Source organism: Sarcophilus harrisii, chromosome 5 (assembly GCF_902635505.1).
Source record: "Sarcophilus harrisii chromosome 5, mSarHar1.11, whole genome shotgun sequence".
Classification (NCBI taxonomy): domain Eukaryota; kingdom Metazoa; phylum Chordata; class Mammalia; order Dasyuromorphia; family Dasyuridae; genus Sarcophilus; species Sarcophilus harrisii.
The window spans coordinates 111,354,425-111,374,624 of NC_045430.1; the positions used below are offsets into that span (position 1 = coordinate 111,354,425).

Genomic DNA, 20,200 nt, shown 5'->3' on the forward strand with positions numbered 1-20,200 from the left:
ATTATTGATTTTTTTTACTTTGACTCACTCATTATTTATTAATAAATGATTTCATTTCCATAGTTTGAGCTTGGCCAATATACACCCCTGTGTTTTTTGCCTAATTTTCTTGAACTTGCCTGATATATTAGAGCAAAGCCATAACCAAAAATTTTTCTTTAAACAACATATTATGCACTTTTAGGGAGGGGGTATCTATCTTGAGCTTCTATCCTAGTACATTCTTTTACTCCTTTCATAGCTCTAGTTGGGGAATTGCAAGCTTTCAGTGCTCTTTTCAAAGAGGTACAATCTGAGGGAGGTCTGTTCAACTGTCCTCCTAGTCTTGAATTCTACAAAGTTCCTGATTCAGTTTGAATCACTTGGCTACTTTGAGGTTTGGAGTTTTAGTAAATTGTTCTAGACTCAACTCCTATTGGCAGTGGGAAGCTATACAGGTTCAGAGCATATGAACTGTCTGAGATGCTGCTTTGTTCTTGGGTTCAAAACCATGGTAATCATGTGCTTCCCAGAGCTTGATGCATGCTCAATTACAGCTAGCATCAAAGTTCATAACCACTCCTCTCCACCCCACGTCAATGATTTGACATAGGGCTGGGGGAGACAGAACTGAAAAATGTCACCCATTACTGGACCTAGAACTTCCTCAGGGATCTCCTGAGATCTCTTTCTAGAGTCCTATTTTGGTGTCCACCTACATTGTACCCACAGCTTTTCCTGGCCAGAGTTACTCCCCAAAGTCTACTGTCATCTGAGTTGGTTTTCCTAAGAGCTGCCTTGGGATGGAAAATGACTTCTTCACTTCTCTGATCATAATTCAATCTGGTGCATTCTCTAAATCTTTGTTGAGGAGGTATAGAAGGAGAGCTAGACTGTACTTCTCACTGTTTCCATAATTACCCTAATCTAAGTTTTGTAATATCTTTGTTGAATATCCTTTGTTTGCTATGGCAAAGTAAACCTTTTTTGAACTGTTGAATAACTGAAAAGTGTCTTATTTTACTCTACTGCTGAAATTTAGGAGAGGACAGCTTAAGCTATGCCCTCAGTAATGAATTATTGTAATCAATAGTAAGAAAAATCAATCTTTAAAAAAGTTTTTATTGATATCTCTTGTTTTCTACATTATCATAATTCTATTTGGGTTTCTCCAGATAGGGACCTCATCTCAGGGAAGTATTTATTCATAGATGAACTCATTTACTAGATCTGAAGGACATAGTTATTAATATTTTCCTTGTTGATTTATGTGATTTTATTTAAGATTTTGAACCTTGAATAGCCATTGTGCCATTTTTCTATTATAGCCTAAGAAAAGTCCTGCAGCCTCATGCCTGGATCTCTATGGCCCTAAAAAGGGAGTGTAGTAATTAGATTCTGGAACTGGGTTTTGCTGCAGATCCATGTGTTGAATTCTTGGATTGGCTAGTATATTTTACTTGCCAATAGTGATGGGTGATGGGGGAGGAGTACTGAGTGAGCTAAAAATAGGCATCAATACAGTTTTTTTTTAACCTTCTTGTGAATTCCAAGTGTCTTAGGCCATGGAGAAAATATAAGATATTTTATCTTTGACACATGATTTCTATTTAGGGAGGTATGAGATGTCACAAGGGTCAGAGAAAACATCTACTTCTCTATCTTATTGATTGCATGAAAACTTTTTCTTCATCTCAATATTGTTCCAATGATACTAGATAGCCATGAATCATGCAGTTCTACAATGTCAGAAGAAAAACAATTTGAAGATTAAAGTAATAGAAAAGTACACGATGAGTATTAGTAGACTGCAACATAACGCAAATTAATTATATAGAAGTGGTGTAATAGATGTCAACAGAGTTATGGATAATGAAAAAAGAAGATGAGTTGATTATCTTTTGATAGCTAGGAACAATTAATAGATACCTCTCCTTCCTACTCCATTGTCTATAAGGAAAAGAGTTGACCTACCTAATGAGCGGGAGCTTAAGAGTGGCAAAAAATGTCCTTGAAAAGACATATTTACCAGTTAGAGCTCATAAACTCTCTGGAGTAGGGGTTCAATCTTTTTTGCATAATATACCCCTTAACAATCTGGTGAAGGTTATGGGCCTTTTCTTAGAATGTTTTTAGACAAATTAAGAGAATGCTAAATTTTATGAGACATTGGTAAAATAAATATATATGTGTGTGTATATATATATTTTTTCAATTCAAGTTCATAGACCCCCTGATATCTATATCCAAGTACTCTACCTTAAGAACTTGTAAGTACATCATGGATAAAATGGTACTGAGAAAGAACAAGACCTCAGATGATCACAAATCAAGTAGTTTATTACTCACACACATACAATTATGTTTGAATCATTTGCCCACAGACACAGAACAGTGGCTTATACATACATTGGGATATATAACTGATTCTAAGGCCAGATCTTCTGATTATTGCTGGGAACATTCACAAGAATTAAGTTGGAGGGAAACCAATTAACTGCCAGTCAGTGGGTGATGTGGATTGTGACTGCCCTGTCTCATTCCCCTTCTTCATATATTATAGAGGCCTTATGATTAGCAAAGTTTGCTAACTTCACATAAATAGATTACTAAGTAGTAGGCTAACCTTGCCTTCTTATTCCTTAATATAAGTGATGAAGATATTTGTTGGGTACATAAGAACTTACTGGTATATAGGAAGGTCAATCAGTGGTCACATATCTGTCAACTAGGTCATAGCAATAGGTCAGTCCTTACAGAATCCCTTCTAGAAGGTAATGGGAAAAGAACCTGGGTCTGATAAAGGTGAAGTTGAATCTAAATACACCCTTACAGTATGTTCAGCCTTTAGGAAACTACCAACTTGCCAAAGAGAAGCTAATTCAAAAAGATCATCTTTCTCCTTGCTATATATGGAATTAGACACTCAAGGACATACTTTACTACCTCAAAAGCTCCCAGCACTCTAATATTAGTTCTAGAATTTAGGCTATTCACTCATGTGTCAAAAATAGCTTCTCTATCACAATTGAAGGATAGAGTATTCAGAAGTGACAGAAGGCGACATTTGAAGTCCCTTGACCATCCAGCTAGTGACCACACTCACTAATGGATGGTGCCCCAAGAATAATGAATGAGAGCATTACCTCTAAAGTAGAATGAAAAAGAAGTGACAGAAAATAAGTAAAAACATTGAAGTTTATTTAATGAACATTTCATTCTGTGTATAATGTACTTTATTTTATCTTGTGTGATTATATGTTCTTGGGTAGCACAGGTCAGGTATAAATTCTTTTGGATGGGAAGAATTCAATATGGAGTAAAATAGTTGAGATATTTTTTCCTTTTTCTTTCCTTTATGAGGCCATGTCCAGCAAGATGTCTCCATGAAGCACTTTTCTAACTCTCTCTTTTTTGGCCACTCTTTCTTCCTATGAGCTCCCTCTTGCTGAGCAATCTCCACAGTATGGCCACTATCAATGAAACTAATTATACCAACTTTACCCCACCTCCAATAAATGTGGCTAAAGCTGTTTGTTTTTGTTATGTGCTGTTTGTCCTCTTCAATTTTAGGAACTCAAGTTGAGTCTCCAAAGAATGCAAGATTTCAAGTCATGAAGACATTAAAACTAAGATTGCTGGAAAAATAGTACAGTCAGTCAGCCAAGAATGGAAGCCTTAAGAAGCCAAAGTACATGGGATTCAAGCTTAAGCAAGGTTTTGGACTAGGAATTGGGACTATGCTCCATAGAAACTGAGTTAAGGTATGAACCTAATCCTCTTCTTCTCCTCAGACCAGACATAGTACCAGGCAGGGAAGAGGCTATGCCTTCTAGATGTAAAGGGAAATAAGTTTGTACCTTAGTAATTATGACTTCTGAAGTAAATATTTCATTGTATATATATATAAAAAAAAGATGAATGTATGAGTTGTGGCTAAGTCCAGGTCTTCCATCTCAATGTAAAACAGTGAAAATTGTACCAAATAAAATAATGTAACAGCAATAACAATAACAAGATGGCAAAGAAAGAACTGACACAAAAACCACTTGCAGAAACATTGGCATATAGTTGGTTCTTGGTTATTCTTATTGGGGTCAAGTTACAGTGTGTCCATCTGAGACTGATCAGACCAATACGAACTTGGAAGGCTCAGAGACAAATAGTCCATATAAGCATTTGGAGTAGCTAAATCTGCACATCTTGCATTTCTGTTGAATTGAAATTTTGCTTCACTCAAACAGCACTGCATCTTCTTTGATGTGGGCTTGCAATAATAGACAGTTCTATATTCTTCTCTCACATGTATCACAACTGATTTTAAAGTTCTTCAGAGAAACTTTGAAAGTGTCCTGATATCACTTTTTCTGACCTTCATTTGATCATTTACCTTGCGTGAGCATCCCATAAAATAGTCTTTTAGGCAAATGTGTGTTCGGCAATTTGAGTGTTTTCTGCAGCAGAATTTGAATGCTTGACAGTTCAGCTTGTGAAAGGAATTCAATGTCCTATACTGTATTTTGTCAGATGATCTTCAGAATCTTCCTAAGATAGTTCAAATGGAAGCAATTCCATTTTCTGGTATGGTGCTGATTGTATACTATTCAGGTTTCATGGGCATAGAAGAACAAAGTTAGCATAATAGCTCTGGAGACTTTCAGTTTGATAGGCAGTCTAATGTCTCTTCTCTTCCACACTTTCCTTCAGAGCCTCACAGACACTGAGCTAGCTCTGGCAATATGTGTGCCAAACTTGTTGTGTATGTATACATCCTTGGAAAGCATATTGCCAAGGTAAGTGAAATTATTCACCACATTCAAAATTTCTTCATTTGCTATAAATGATGGTTCTACGAATGGAAGATATGATTCTGGTTGGTGGAGAAGCTGTTTTCTCAGTGTTGGTTGTTAGGCGAAAATTAGAGAATGAATCCATGTTTGTTGCATCTCAGCCTCAGAGACTACACTGAGTGCACGACAATCTGCAAACAAAAAGTCACACACCAATTCTCCCAATATCACTGAAAACTACCACCAGCATCATTGAAAATGTCATGCTAAAAAGCATGAGAGCAAGCACAAAGCCCTACTTCACTCTACTGGTAATTGAGAAAATATAAGAGCATTATCCATTATCCAGAACCTGTGTAAGCATGCCATCATGAACTTCTCAGGGCAACTAAATTTTGTCATGATCTTCCACAAGCCCTCATGATTGACAGTATCAAAGACCTTGATCAGATCAATAAATGTTGTGTATAAACGTTTGTTCTGTTCCTGGTTTTTCTGGCAAATGGACCAAAAAAAAAATGAATAAAAAACAACAGAAGGATTTACATGACAATGAGGAAACACTATGGGATAAGAGAAAGTAAGAGAAAGTCTCTAGAAGAAAGTAATAATATTTCAATAATGATTACTAGACCTTCAGAAATGAGAATAGAATTTCACAAAACTGAGTGAATAAACAGTTTAATAAAAGAAAAAATAAAGAAAAAAGTTAAGTTTTTAAAAGAACATTTGAAGAGAAAAAAAAAGAGAAGTGATGATCTAAAAACGAGGAAAATCTTAACTAAGCCATAGATACTCCCCAAAAGAAATGGCAGAGGGAACAAAAGAGAATTACAGAAGCTCAACAAAGTATATTAGAGAAAAATGTTTTGAAAACAAAATTAGAATACTTTTATTGATCATTCCAAGCAAATAGTTTTGAACATAGAGGGCGATAAGACAAGCTAAGAATCATTGGACTCCAAAAAAATAATGAAATTAAATACTTGAATACTATATTTCAGGAAAGTTTCCACAAAATATTAAAATTAGAGGGTGAAAATATGGTTAAAGAAAATCCACAGGACACCATCAAGTGGGAGTTATAAGTTTAATTCACCCAAAAATGTTGACACCAAGCTCCAGAGTCTTAGCATTAGAGACAACTTTGCAAATTAAAAGAGGTCATTCTTATATAAAACAAAACCAACTTGACTTTCTTCAGAATATTCACTTTCATTGATTAGAAATGAATAAAAGGAAAACTTGTAACATGACATAGCAAAAATCAAAATAGAATGACTAATACTGTTATTCTGCAAAGTTAAGCATATTTTTAAATACCCCCCCCCACAAACTTTAGACCAAATAAGGAACTATTAATTGTTTCTCTCGAGTAAAAGAAATATGAGCAATCGCTAGGAAATTCAAGCTTAACAGACAAGATAAATTTCCCCTTAATAATTCCATGTACTACGAAAAAGGCAGATGATGATTCACTATTAACATGCTACAGAAAAGAAACAATACTATTGTTTTTTCAGAAGTGCTATCCTATCTAAGAATGTTGAGAAAACAGAGAACAATTGTTCTAATCAATAAAGAGGGATTAAAAAGAACATTTTATTTTTTCCATTGTCTAGAGCCAGACCAAAGTCTTTTTAGTTATTATGGATTTTATTTATAAGGTTCTGCAATGTTCTAGAGCTTTATATAATTAGTACAATATCACATGCAAAAAGGAACATCTAAAAACTCTAACCACCATTTGTAACTTTAATTCTACACTGGATATCCTGCATAATAGTTGGAAATATATTTGGTAAACATGATAAAAATCCATTCAAGAATCTTATATAATTTTGATATATCCATAAAAAATTGCTTGTAGGAACAGAGCAGCATTTTTCTACCAAATTAATTATCTTCTATATAACCAACAGACAATATATCCAGTGGAATCTTGCACTTTCTATAATTTTGAATCAATTATAAGATTGCAAAGATGTGATCTACTATGAAATATAACTTACAAAAATTTACCTGTTTCTAATAATCTCCCTGGGGATATTACTTATATTTGTTACCATTTATATTTGTATAAATTAGCCTAATAAAAATTATATATAAATAGGAAAGTAGGAACCTGGATTTGTGGTTCATGATGTCTTCTAGGTCACTTTTTTATAATGATAAAATGCAACATTTCCCCATGCCTTTGGTCACTTCCCTTACTTGAGATACTTGAGAATAAATTTCCCAATAGCCTCAAAATTGTGTTGCTTCCAGAATGAATTTCCCTTTGTATACTTCAATTAATCCAGTTGTTTCATTTTTGTTTTATATTTTCACTTCGTAAGAAACAAATCTGGCTTTATGATGCTACAGTCCAAATGTGGTAATTCAAATGTCCTGGAGGTAAAATGAATTTATTTCAAACTAGGAACAAAACAAATTTTCATATCTTTTGTATTTATTGTTCTCTTTGTAGTTTCATTTTTTTAATTTTTAATTTTATTTTTTCTTATTCTCAGAGACAATATATTTCACTTGGAGGAAACATCACCTACAATACAAAGTAAATACAAAACATTAAGTAAGTAAAAAATTATGGGGGTGGGGAGGATACTAAGTACTGGGGTGTAATGGTGATTGAAATCACAAAAGTCTAATGTAGATAGAAGGCCTCACCCAAGGGAAACCTTGAAAGTGAGTGTCAATAAACCAGGACTGATGAATTGCACTGAATATCTATATTCTCCCATGCTGAGAATTCAATATTCTTTTTTTCAATATTTTTAATAATAGCTTTTCATTTTCAAAATATATGCAATGATGCTTTAAATCTTATGGAACCCTTTTATTATGACATCTGTGTGAGGTAAGTAGTGTAAGTATGGATTTGACAAATTCAGAAATTGAGGATCAGGCTGATTTAAATTGACTTACTAACATGGCTAGTCAATGGCAAAGCTGGGATTTGAATCTAAATCTGTTTTCCAAGTCGAGTGTTCTATCAAACCAAGTTTCCTCAAAAAGAAATCACTTAACTATCCAAGGCTCTTTCTAATATGATGACTCCATCATCTCCTTTTTGTTTTGCTTTGGTTTTTGTGCTAATAATTGTTGCTCTAATAATGTTTTCTCTTGCGAGTCAGAATCAGGTAACACTTGGTCAGGGTCTACCTCTTTCTGCCCTTGAGTGATGTCCTAAAGTAAATGGTGCCTGTTTAAAAAATGTATTTTTGTTAATATATTTTATTTTTTATTTTTATATATCAATTATAGTTTTCAGTCTCCCCCCCAAAAAAAATATATGCAAAGATTATTTTCAATATTCACCCTTGCAAAATCTTGTGTTTCAACTTTTTCTCCCTTCCTTCCTCCCATCCCACTCCTGAGACAGCAAGTAATACAATATGGGTTAAACATGTGCACTTCTTCTAAACATATTTCCACACTTATCTTGCTGCACAAGAAAAATCAGATCAAAAAGGAAAAAAAAAATTGAGAAAGAAAAGTGCAAGCAAACAACAACAAAAAAGGTGAAAATACTATGTGGTGATCCACATTCAGTCACCACAGTCTCTCTCTGGATGCAGATGGCTCTCTCCATCACATGTCTATTGGAATTGGCTTGAATCTCCTCATTGTTGAAAAGAACCATGTTCATCTCAGTTGATCATCATATATCCTTGTTGCTGCTGCTGTGTACAATGTTCACTTGGTTCTACTCCACTTAGCATCAGTTCATATAAGTCACTCCAAGACTTTCTGAAATCATTCTGCTAATCGTTCATGATAGAATAATAATATTCCATATCATTCATGTACTACATAACTTATTCAGCCATTCTCCAACAGATGGACATCCACTCGGTTTCCAGTTCCTTGACTTAAAGTTTCATTCTTAAAAACCCTCATGATGAATACATAATACCCTGGTTCCCATTACCTGAAAGCCAAGGACATTAATTTCACCCCTCTGTCAGGGCTCCTAATACACTTAAGGGAAACTGGGGATTTTTAGGCTATCTGCAAATGGCTGCAATCCTCATTCATTGTATTTTCCTCAGTCATAAGCCAAAATGTGCCCTGTACTCCAATTCCATTTGACCACTAACAATTGAACTAACTTTTTACAAAGGAATATTTACTTTAAAAGGTATAATGACAAATATACAAATAGCTTAGCTTACTTCCTATAGTTGCTCAGTCCAAGTTCTACGTCCCCAAGTTGTGCTTAAATATCAAAAATCCTGGCTTCTCTAGGCTTCGCTACTGGGCGGCAAGATTTCACTTGGAATTCTGATTCAGATTCTTGCATTTAACTGGGACCACTGCACAGCATCTAAAAAACAAAGGATAAATGAAACAGAACAGAAACAACACCACTTGGTCCAATTTCTTGCAGTTAGAGTAGCATGGGAGAGGGAGATATATTTTCTCACAGTTCAATTCATGCATTTATGCTATGGATGAATTGTAATCTTCACCTTCTGGATGTAGTAGGAAAGATGACACTGGAAAAAGGGAGACTGTCTCAGTTTAGCCAGAGTTAAAAGACATAATGACTATGCAGACAAAAGGAGTTCAATCCCATCCACATGATAGAAAAAAGCAGGACACAAACTCCATGTTAGCAGATCTGGGTACAGGTACATGTAAGTCAAGTCCTTTTACAATTATATTAATATTACTAAAAGTGACATGATTCAATTTCTCCAGTATTATATGTATACAAGAGTATGCTGGAGCCAGTTTATAGACCTTAGGAGAGGCCATTGTTAAATTTTCAGTGTGAATATTTGCATATTGGAACTGCTAAAAAAATCAAAGTTGACATTTTTTTTTTATTTCCAAATATAAGAAAGTAATGGACAAATGGTAATAATGCAAATTAAATGCAAACGCATTACATGCATATTCATTTCTCCCAAATAGCCGCTTGTTAAACATATAGCACATCCTTATAAAGCCACTGGTCAGTGGAAAAGGTTTTCATACTTAGAGTACCAACAAGTTATTAAGTTAATTAAATATTAAGTTAATATTTATAGATGTCTATCATTTCTCTCTAAAGTCTTTTCCTTTCAGTTCAATGAAAGACTAATACAGTATTATGCGATTTATCATTATATTTGTGTATAATAATATATGTTCTGGGAGAAATGATTTTTTATTTGTTTACATAAACTAAATGAGGAAAAATTAAATACATATCTCTTAATCAGCTAGTAAGCAGCAAATATCCTTTGTTTCATTCATGAGAACATCACAGCTACCTACCTCAAACATCCTAAAAAATTCAATTTCCCAATCATCCCACCAAAATCAAAGAATGAAACAGAAAACAGATCTAGAAGCTCATAGAGGGAGAGGGATTTGGAAGAAAAATAGTAGTGGTAGAGGTGGTATAAATATTACCTTCCTCTTTTTTTTCTTAAATGTAAATACTCCTTTTCCATTTTAACCTTACATCAGAGAAGCTATATAAATATATCACATGAGAATCTACTCAAACAACTGAGGATGTTTAAACTGGAGAAAAGATGACTCAGGAGGGTGACATAATAACCATCTACAAGTATCTGAAGGGCTGTTATGTGAAAGAGGGATTAGAGTTGCTCTCTTTAGCCTTAAAAGTCAGAACAAGGGGTAATAAATGAGTAAAAGTTGCAAAAAGGTAAGTATAGACTTGCTGTTAGGAACCATCTAAAAGTAAATTTGTTGTCTTAAAAGGAAAAGAGTTTCCCTTTATTAGAAGTCTTTAAAAGAGGCTAGATGGCCACTACTCCATTATATTATATTGGAGAATACTTTTATACATGGGTTGACTGTGATTCACTAAAAAGGGCAGTAGTTATATTGTTGGCTTTTGACTTGGTTTGAGAGGCCCCAGATCTGTACTGACTCTTTTTACCTAGTGTGTAGTAGACACTGTAGGTCTTAAATTCAGTTTGTGTGCTTATGTTTATATTCCTTAAAAATATAGTTTTCCTTAGCTTCTAATTCCAACTGCTTGTAGGATAAGGCAGTCATGTACCCCTTTCCCTAGATATTATCTTGTTGCTTTCCATTATACATCTTAGGAGGAACAAATCACCTAATGAAGCAGGGGACAGATTTATTAAAATTCATTCCTGTCTTGGAAGTTGTTGATGAGCCTATTTGGGATGATGGATGATATGATACACATTGCTTCTATTTATTAGATAGAGCTCCCGTTTTATTTGTTAGTTACAGGAGAAAATGTTGATTTATGTACCTATCTGACTGCCCAAAATAAAGTAGAATTGGAGCCTACTTCTCTCATTAGCTTAGAGATAACTGAATGTGCCGGAGATAGGCCTGATATAGAGTTAAGACAGGGGTACACATCACACAACAGGGGCTTCTTGGAGACTAAGCAATTAACAATATAGTAAGTGATGATAACTATTCAACATTGTCCTGATGAGCATTTTTTGCCTCAGCAAGTCAATAAGGGGTATAGCAAAATAAAATAGGTGGACTTGGCTAGAGTGGCATCTAGATAGCAACAGCCATGCACATTTAGTATTAATGGAGCTCAGAGCACTCCTGAAAATGAGAGAAGCTAAAGCTAAGGGAAAAAGGTGAGCATGGATTAGATGACAAGACTGGAGATTTTTACTAGATTCTGTATAATAAATAAATAACTCTAAGCTAGTGATTCATATTTTGTCATTTCTAGCAATTTGTTACTGTAACACCAATAGAATAGTCATAAAGTTAATACAATGAATATCAGTTCTATTTTATCTATGATCAGGAACATGATTTCTGGTGATGAGATTATTATATTAAAAATCAGTACAGTAAAATAATTTTGATTACCCTCTCAAGTTTATTATACAGCAAAATGTTTACTAATGACTCGGTAGTATGTTTATTGACTTTGCAGATGACACAAAGCTAAAATTATTAGATTTTAGATGATTTTATTAGATGATTAACATATTAGATGATATCTTGACATACAATACCAGTGAGTAGAATCTAAAAAATAAACTGTGATAGGATAAATACACAATATTATACAATTTGAAGAAGACAAAATTTAAAGGAAATATTCTAGCTGTTTTTATGTAAATCTTCTATATGAAAGGATCTTTTATGGAATGATTAAACACATATCAGACCATTAGGTGGAAGTTGTAGAAACCAGAATTTGGATGAATTTGAGTCCATATTTTCTACTTCAATGTGAAACAGACTGACTGGAAGTAAATTATGCAATTTTAAAAGTTTTTAAAACAAAGTTGAATAATCAAAGCTATTAGGGACATTATAGATATATTTCCCATTTATTTATAGAGTGGAGTAATTGACTTTGAGTTATGATGGTAAAATGTTTATAAATAGGGGTAGTATAATGGGAAAACTTCTGCCTTTGGAGTTAAAGGACTTAGGTTCAAATCTTGGCTTTGCTCCTATCTTTCTATGAGTCTTTAAGCAAGTTATTGAATCTTGCTGATCATTTCATGTGCAAAATGGAGTTGTGCTAAATGATTTCTAAGGCTTCTTTATGAACCAGAATCTATGATCCAGGGACTTCCCTTTCCAACTTTGAGATTACATAATTCAATATGATCCTCCCTTCATGGAATCCTGTTCTTTCTTCAGGACATAGCTCAAGTACACATTTAGAGATGTAATAAGGAGCACAAAAACTGCAACTAAATACCACTTCACTAAATAAGAGAATAAAAAAAAAGAAATTTAAAAGGATTTTATGTTAAAACAATATTGAGATCCTTCTGAGAAATTGACACCAATTACAGCATGGAAAATTGTGGGTCTGAGTCTGCTGATCAGGAATGCCAGGTCCACCTGTGCTACAGAGATGGAGCCCTGGGCAAGAAGGAGCAAGTATACCCAGGGAGTGCAGAAGCAATGGGGCAGAGAGACTACTGGCACTTGCAGGAGGAGGAAGCTTTTGGTTTGGGGTTCCAGGTCAGAGGGGAGAGCTGAAGTGAAGCTAGAGACATCATTCCTCCCTCCTATGATGAGAAGTGCTTAAACTAATAATTCTCATTAAAAAAAAAAAAGCAAATAAATAACCCACTCATTGAAACTTAATATGAGAATAGGGAAGACTAGGGTTCATCTTCAGAGGAGAACAATGAAGTAAAAACAGCTTCTTCTACCCCAAAGAGTAACATTAAATGCTCCCTGCCCAGATAGAATTTATAGACAAATTTTTTTTAAAAAGGCTTTAAAAATTAAATGAGAGAGATTGAGGAAAAGCTAAAAGTCAACTAATTAGAACAGGAGATACAGAGTCTTAAAGACTAATATAATTCTTTGAAAATTAGAAGTGGGCAAGAGGAAGTCAGTGAAGCTATGAAAGACCAAGAAATAACAAAACAATATAAAAAATGAAAAAATAGAACAGAATCTGAAACATCTTATAAGAAAAATAACAGATCTGGAGATCAAGATGAGAAAATATAAGACTAACTTGACTCTCTAAAAGATGAGACTCAAAAAAGAATGTTGACCTAATAAAACAATAATTCAAAAAAAATTGTCTTGAAGTGATAGAACATGAGGGAAAAGTAGAATTAGAAAAAAAAATCCACCAATTATCACTTCAAAGAGATCTTTTGTAGAAAAGAAATAAGAATCTTATTGCCAAATATTGAAACCCTCAGATGAAAGAGAAAATTTTGCAAGAAACTAGAAAAAAAAAAAAAAACAAATAATTCAACTACTACTAGAACTACAATTAGAATTGTACAGGACTTAGCAGAAGCCACAATAAAAGACTGAAGGACTTGGAATCATATATCCTGGCAATCAAAATTACCAGTTCTGTGGTCAAAAATATCATATTCAGCAAAATTATCCACAATATTGAATGAAAAAAAAAAAGGACATTCAACAAATTTGCAGGTTTTCAGGACTTTCTTTCATCCAAACCTGTACTTCAATAGAAAATTTAATATTTAAGAGCCAATATCAAAAATTAACATCAAGGAACTTAACATAGACAAATTGTTTATGGTTTTTGTTTGTTTGTTTGTTTTTTCTGAGGCAATTGGGGTTAAAGGATTTGCCCAGGGTCACACAGCTAGGAAATGTTAAGTGTCTGAGGCAAGATTGGAACTCAGATCCTCCTGATTTCAAGGCTAGTGTTCTATTCAGTGCACCACCTAACTGCTCCTATTGTTTGTGTTTTTTACGTGGAAATGTGTACCATATGTTTAAGACTGACATCAGTAATTATGTGGCTCAAAAGAAAGACTGGGGCAGAGTTGAATATAATCTGATTCTAAAGAGCAAAATCACCTACAGAAAAGATAAAAATTGGAATTATGTTAAACAAATGAGGTGCAGAGGAAGAATAGACACAGAGGCATTAGAGGGGAGAAAGAGGGCTCATAGTTCTGAAAACCTACTCACATAGGAAATGGATTACATAGACAACATTCTTATATACAATAAAGGGTATAGGACCCTCCAAAATCTATAAAGAAATAAGGGGCATAGAGAATAGGATAAAGTGGAATATAGAAGGATGCGTAGATTTATGGCAGTGGGACAAAGTGTTTAAATCATGGCCAAGAGAAAAAGGATAAGTGAGGTACAGAAAGGTATGTAGAGGAAAAGTAGTGGATGGGAAAGAGATAAAGTTGGGGGAAAGGGTAGCATAAGATAAGATAGAGATATTAATGAGTATTTAGGTTAATCAGAGTGGGTTAAGATTTGTAGATTAATGGAAATGAGACAAAGAGAAGGGTTGGGGAGGTGAAGGGGAATATAAGGGGGGGATCCAAAAATGTGGGGAAATTAAGGAGCAGAATCAAAGTAGAAGAGCTATCAAGGATAGGAAATAAAACTACCTCAAGGATTGGAAATGGAATCTACTAGGAAAAAAAAAAGTAGGGCCAGCAATCACTGATCTTAGAATCAAAAATTCAGTCAAGAGAGAAATCTACATTATATGTCAGCCAGATTATTATTGTTTTAGATGCATGTTTACATATAGGTAAAACCATAAGCTGAGTGTATGTATCTGAGTATCTGAGTATATGGATATGAGTATATTAAGGTCTATATAGGTTTGTATATAGACATGTATATGTCATGTGGATCTGTGGGTAGGTGTGAATGTATGTATTCATACATATATATGTATATATGTATATTTGCATTAACACATTTGTGCTTAAGTGTAGCCTGTTTGAGGAAGATAGGGGTGGAGTGAAAGGGGAAAAAAAGAATAAAGTAAAAAGTACTAAGCAGAGAACAAAAGAATAATCTACAAGGAAGCAAAGAAAAGATGGATTCTCATAAATGTAATTTCTTCTATTATTATATATTCTTTCTTTAAATGGAAATTTCTTATTATACCTTTTTAATCTTGTGTGATGTTTGGCTTGGGTACATGACAATGTTCTGGCTTTTTTTTTTTCCCTTTTCTGTCCTTCTTTAATCTGTTTTTTTCCCCTTATTTTGTATTTAATTCAATAAACTTTTTTAAAAAAATAGTGAGATTATCCTTGACACTTGATTGGCCCAAAAGACTAAAAGATGAGATTGTTGACATTATTTCCTGGCTATCTAAATATAAAACAGCTTTGAAAAGCTAGCTTCAGGTACTCTACAATGCTTGGTTTATGGAAAGCTTCTAATGGATAATTCAAGCAAGGGAGTTTTGCTCAACTAAATCAACTCAATGTAGCCCTTGTATAGTCTTCTATTATGACTAAGCAAATCTCCTTTTGTTAACTACTGATCTAGTTTTTCATTCTCTTCCATTTTCAAAAAAAAAAAAATACCAGGGATTTGGCCTGAATCAGATATAGCACAAAAGGGATGGTATTACAGATAATACATAATGTTACATGGTACTTCTTATAATACGATTCCTCCTTCTTTTATGAAGATTGGAAGCAGAATTCTCTTTCACTGTCAACTAGTTACCACCAAGTGAACCAGAGTCCCCTTTCCTCTGTAATCCCATTTTTGCTCCAAGTCTTGGGTAGTTTCCCGAGGGGCATATGTTTTGGTGGTTGTGTGTGTGTGTGTGTGTGTGTGTGTGTGTGTGTGTTTAGGGGCAGTGTCCAGACCTGCTCACTGGAGGATTTCAGTACCAGCCCGAATCCTGATCATAGGTGAAGAGTGAAGGGGTAGAACTCAAGAAGATGGTCAAACAGAAGTTTGTTTATTCAAAATTCCCTCAGTCTTATATATCTTAATACTCTTACATAACTATAGCAGACTTTGCATGCCTAACTATATATACTGCACATATGGGACCACATGAATAACTTGTTATTGTGCATAAATATCTCTGCCACTTAGGATATAATTCTGCAATGAGCTGAGGCTTGAGTTGATGCACTGAGGTCCCAAGCACATGAGGCTAAATAGTAAGGACTATACTCTATTAATATATATGCTTGGATAAAGAATGACCCCCGCCCACTCTCTGTGCAAGTCCTGATGTGTTATATAGGAAATGACGATTTTGGTGGGTGGAGGCAGAGGGGCAGGAAGAAAGGCTGAGAGAGATTGTGGGCTGGGTTCAATTCTGGTGGCTGCTGGTCTTGTGGCTTCTGGCCTAGCTAGCTTCTTGACTCAGCTGCATACATTGCTATTGCCGATTCCCTTCTACCTCCGACCTTTCTTCATCTCTACTGAGAATAAAGATTGAATATTTTCCCCTAACCTGGATTCCTGACTCTGGCTGATTTTAAAATATGCAGTCATCACATAATTCTGCTTTAATTACAACACAGGTTGTCATGGCCCCTGACTTCTCAGGAAGGCTGAGACACCCCCAGAGGTGATAAGGAGGCAAACCAGACATGTCTGCAGGTTTCCTTGCTGGCCTGGAGGGTCTTATGCCTCACCTAGAGTTCCCCCACTATTTGTGACCCTCTATAGGGCAGCAGCAGGAAGGCATGACTCATCAGTTGTACATAAAGTGGAGAAGGGATTTTCTTTATGAAAGATTATTGAAAGAAATGATAATTCCAAAAAGAATGTAAATTTTTGAATGGTAGACAGATATCTCCAAAGATACAGATAGCTGGTGAAGCCAGCCTTCAACAGGTCCCTTGCCTTTTAGCACCTTTACCATAGAGATTGTTCAGAGTCCCCCCTTCTAACTCTCGCTCTTCCCTTTCTCTTCCCTTTGTTGAACTGAGATCTTATCGCAGTTATTATTGATTATTCTACTATACTACTTTAATCTAAATGAGCTCTTATTTCTGCTTACTAATTATTTTGATAAAGAGGTCTAATAACTATTTGTATCAACAATATTTTGATGGAAGGGGAGTTAGCTAGTAAGGATAAGCTGAATGTTACTCTCCTCTTAAAAGAGGCAAGAAGACAAGGGGAAAAGTTGCAGAGGGTCACAGTCAGTGGGGAAACTCTGGGTAAGGTATAGACCCTTCAGTCCAGAGGTAACCTGCTGATAATGTCTGGTTCAGCTCCCCATATCCCCTAAGGGCTCTAGGCCTTCCTGAGAAGTCAGGGGGCAGTGACAACCTGTGTTGTGATTGAAGCAGAGTGATACTAAGTGGAAGAGTGATACCAGATGTTTATGTGGTCCCAGTGCACAGTGTTGTTTTTGTTACATTATAAAAGGGGGAAAGTCCTTGAAATAAATGTACTCCATTTTTCTCACCCTCCTCAGGAGTCCCATCTCATCACTTCTCCCACTAGGAAGATATATTTTAATTATCTGGCATGGAGGCTCTAGAAACCACAGTATGTTTTGTTACCCCAACTTGGGGGCTCTAGAAAGAAGGACACAACAAAAAGTGCCTTTTATTTTGAATGTTAAAATAAAGAACACTGACCCTTAAATTACAAATATTTATAGTGTGCTAGATATAATTGTGGGTAGCTAGCGGGTAGCTAATTTTGTGTGCAGAGTATTGCACCTGGAGTCAGGAAGATTTATCTTCCTGAGGTCAAATCCCACCTCAGACACTAGCTGAATGATCCTGAGCAAGTCACTTAACCAGGATTATTTGTTTCCTCATCTGTAAAATGGTCTGGAAAAGAAAATGACAAACCACTCCAGTATCTTTAAACTTTAAATGGGATCATGAAGAGTTGGACATGACTGAGCTATAACAGATATAACTATAGTCTCAAATCCTTTTGGGGATAGGAGTATAAAAGAGTGATTGCCTGGCCATACCTTGACTAGATTCTCACTGTCTCCCCTTCACAGGGCTTTTGGCAGTGTAGCTAGAGACCTCCTCCAACTTAAAGACAGAAATCATAATCTCCCTTAGGAGGCAGGGAATGAGGCTTTCCAGATTTCACTTCAGATAGCTATCTAGACCTATCCACATTTATTACACATGGGTTGGGAAAATAAGTCTAGAGTCTGAGAACACTTCCAAGCTCACTATGATTATGCAAAGAGTTTTCCTTTCAAATTAAAAAAAGAAAGAAAGAAAGAAAGAAAAAATCCTTCACAACAGTTATACCATTTAGTCCCCCAAACCCTTTCTAGGAAAGGACACTCCAAAACATCACAGGGAAAAGAAAGTCCTTCGACTAAAGGAGGCCTGAACCATTGTTTCAGATTGCAGAGAATCTTCTGAGTTGATACAAACTTTAAGGCGCAACTGACACAGAAAATGGAATAAGAATGGACTGGATAGGATCAATTATATGAAAAAGAAGTCTATCCTGATGAGGTAAATCCACCTGAGTCCTAGGTCCAAGAAACTTTTGGATTAGAAATCTCTCTTTCTTTTTGGGATTCTGCTGATTTATCAGAGACACAAGCCTTGGAAGAAAGGATAAACACAGCCTGATAATCAGGGAGTGTGGTGGTGAAATTGTTGCATTAAAAGTCCATTTTAAGGACTCACATGTACAAAAATATTTATATTATCTCTTTTTTTGGGGACAAGGAATTGGAGGCTGAGGGGATGCTCATTAATTGGAGAATAGCTGAACAAACTATGGTATGTGGTTGTGATAGAATACTATTGTGCTGTAAAAATTGATGAGGTCGATAGCTTCAGAAAAATCTAGGAAGACAAATTAATTGATGCAAACTGGAGTCAAATCATAAGAACAATATATCCAGTAATAGCAACATTATAACAATAATCAATTGTGGAATACTTAGCTACTCGGATCAATAGAATGATCCTAGATAATTCCAAAGGACTACTGATGAAAAACACTATTCACCTTCAGAGAATTGATAAACTGCAGATTTAAAGCACATTAAAAAACAAAAACAAAAACAAAAACAAAAACAAACAAAAAAAAAACATGGTTAATGTTGGAATCTTTACAAAGTGTTAAGCCATTGGAGTTGATTTGATCTTAGAAAGAGATATTTTGGGCCAGAACTTGAAACAAGGTACTAGGTGGAACTGATAGAAACAATGCTTGTGTTCACACCTCTAGAGAGCTCATAAGTATCTAAGTACTCAATGGAGTTACACGTTTGGGACGATGCAGGGTTTAGTAGGGCTTAGTCTGAATTCACACCTCCCTTAGGGCCAGAGAGCACTCTGGGAGATAACCCAGAATCCCTCTCCCTCCAGAAGGCGGAGTTAACCTTTGGGAGATCACATATATAGGGAGCCTTTGAAGCTTGAGCTTAGTTCTTATTGTGGGACTGACTTGAGTTAGTTACTTGAGGGAGTTTCTTGGAGAGTTTTCTTGTGAACATTGATTGGGGTTGGAGACAGACACTCTGGAAGAAAGCCTACAAGCCCTATCTTGTAGGCAAGAGAGATTCATCGTATCATCTACCTTGGTGCTGGCCGGAGGCTGAAGAAAGCAGAGGCAGAAGCCAAGGACAAAGCTGCAAGAGCTCTTGGAACCAAGCAGAGAGATAGGCCTGAGCTAACCAGGTATATTGAAGGACACAATAAAATTAAAAGAATTAAAGTAGAATTTAGAGAGTTAGGCCTCAACTAACCAGGCTAATTTGGAAGGAGAAATAAACGTTTGCATTTTTACCAGCTGGCTGCATTTTGGAGTAATAATTGACTGTAACCGAAACTCAAGGCTGCCTCCAAAAAACCTTCACAGGTTAATGCAGAAATATATTTTGCATGACTTTATATGTATAACAAGTATTATATTTCTTGCTTTCTCAATGAATAAGGGAAGAAATGCGCCTGAAAATAAATTTTTTTAAGTCTATTTCACCATTCCATGATAAGTTGCCCCAGGATGGAATAGAAAGTAGAAAACATGTGATGATAAAATGGGGTCCCTATGATAGAAATATGTGACTTTCTGGACTATAACTTCCTTCTTTTATCTTATGTATGTACTTTCCACTATTAGAATCTAAGTTTCTTGAGCACAAGGATGGTCTAAGTTTCTTGAGCACAAGGATGGTCTTTGTTGTTCTATTTATATCCCCAACATTTCAATGAGTACTTATCACCTAGCAATTACTTAATAAATGCTTTTTAGAT

General features: G+C 35.2%; 1 long non-coding RNA gene across 1 annotated transcript; it reads left to right on the top strand.

Annotated features, from left to right (window-relative positions):
* Positions 1-2,903: 2,903 nt before the first annotated feature.
* Positions 2,904-7,372, top strand: LOC116419271. Its single transcript, XR_004229529.1, has 3 exons — positions 2,904-3,743; positions 4,687-4,772; positions 7,283-7,372. It is a non-coding gene; the product is annotated as an uncharacterized LOC116419271 (long non-coding RNA).
* The last annotated feature ends 12,828 nt before the right edge of the window (positions 7,373-20,200 follow it).